Genomic DNA, 2,013 nt, shown 5'->3' on the forward strand with positions numbered 1-2,013 from the left:
GAGACTTTTTCTTAAAAAAAAAAAAAAAAAACCTCATTAACATCCCATTTTGACAAAGTTCAGAAAACTCTCCTAGGGCACTTTGAGTACCTGGCACTTTGACTTCTTGGCTAGTGTGCATTAAAGAGAGAAACCAGTGACACTGCAAAGATAGCTTTAACATACTTTTTGTTCAAAATGCATATGATCTGGGAGGCTGAGCTTCTGATGGTCAGGATTGCTGATCCCCTACTGTTTCTGTTGTTCTCTGTATTAGTCTGTTTCCATGCTGCTGATAAAGACATACCCAAGACTGGGAAGAAAAAGAGGTTTAATTGGACTTATAGTTCCACATGGCTGTGGAGGCCTCAGGATCATGGCAGGAGGCAAAAGGCACTTCTTACATGGTGGTGGCAGGAGAAAATGAGGAGGATGCAAAAGCGGAAATCCTGATAAAACCATCAGATCTCGTGAGACTTATTCACTATCATGAGAAGAGTATGGGGGAAACCGCCCCCATGATTCAAATTATCTCCCACCAGGTCCCTACCACAACATGTGGAAATTATGGGAGTACAATTCAAGATGAGATTTGGGTGGGGACACAGAGCCAAACCATATCATGCTCTTTCAGACAGAGTTCCCTATGTATTTCTGAGATAGCTACAAAGACACACTTGGACTTAAAAGGTTGACCATGCAGGTAAAGGAAGACACACAAATTAGGCTACAATGAGCTTAACATCACCTTGGCAAACCTCCCGTCAGATGCTGAATATATTCGGAGCACCTACTATGTGCTGGGTGGTAGTGTAGGTACTGAGGCTAGAACAGTGAACAGAACAGACAAGCTCCCTGTTCTGGATCTCACAGTCCAGTGATCACTGCTCAGTGGCTGCCGGCATCCGGCTTTCTCCAGGCAACGTTTCCTCCTTCAGTGGCCTATTCTGTCAGAAGTGCCTCTGCAGCCATCACTGGGTGGTCTTAGCTCTGCCCTTGGGCCTAACAGAACAAGTCTGAGCCTTATTCCCTTCAGATATTTGAAGACAGCTGTTTTGTGTCCCCTCCTTGAGTCTTCTAAGTTTTTTTTTTCTTTTCTTTTTTTTGACTTGCTCTGTCTCTTAGGCTAGAGTGCAGTGGAGCCATCATAGTCCACTGGGCTCAAACCCCTGGGCTCAAGGGATCCTCCCACCTCAGCTTCCCAAGTTGCTAGGACTACAAGCTCCTAAGTACTTTTAAGTTGATATCACTGATCAATTTTTCCAAAAATATGTTTAGAGATTCTATAATAAAGTGGCCAGGATTTAATTTTTGAGTAAGGATTTTAGACACAGCGTTGTCAGCACCATTATCTTTATAGAAGAAAGGACATTATAATATCAAATAATCTGGAAGGGCAATATCACTAAAAACTTGGTAAGTTTAGCTTTATGAAAAACTGTTAATTTTTTCTCACCTAGCCAAGACCAGTGAAAGTTTCATGAACCAACCAGCACCACCATTTGGGAGCCACTGCCCTTGGGACCTCCATGCAGCTCTTACAAATTACATTCAGCTATAAAAGAACCCTGAGAAGCAGTAGCTTAAATAAATTTACCATTTTGTCTTTCCTATGTAAATAGAAATTTAGAGATAGTCTGAGGTTAACATGGCTGCTCCATGATGCCATCTCTTTTTATTTTTCTTCTGCCCAGCAGTCCTTAGCATGAATGTGTCATCTACTCCCAAGATGCCTGTGTCACCTCCAGCAAAGAGTAGGTGGTATGGTGTGTGGCTCTAGGCCAAAAGTCTGTGACTGATCTTTCAGGCCTGACAAGAGTCTTACCCAACAGGCCTCTTGGGAAAAGCTGCCTGCCCACACCAGACTGGGTGCCCAGTGAGTGCCACGTGTCTCTGAAGGGACTACAGTCAAGGATACTCTTATGCATATTTGCGTTTCATGCCCAGGGTCCTCCATTTGGATGCCTCCTAGCCATAGCCTTTTTCAGGTGCCTCTGCAGAGACTGATTTATCTGTGGGGGACCGGGGAACTTG

This window comes from Trachypithecus francoisi, unplaced genomic scaffold (assembly GCF_009764315.1).
Source record: "Trachypithecus francoisi isolate TF-2019V2 unplaced genomic scaffold, Tfra_2.0 Lachesis_group12, whole genome shotgun sequence".
Lineage (NCBI taxonomy): Eukaryota > Metazoa > Chordata > Mammalia > Primates > Cercopithecidae > Trachypithecus > Trachypithecus francoisi.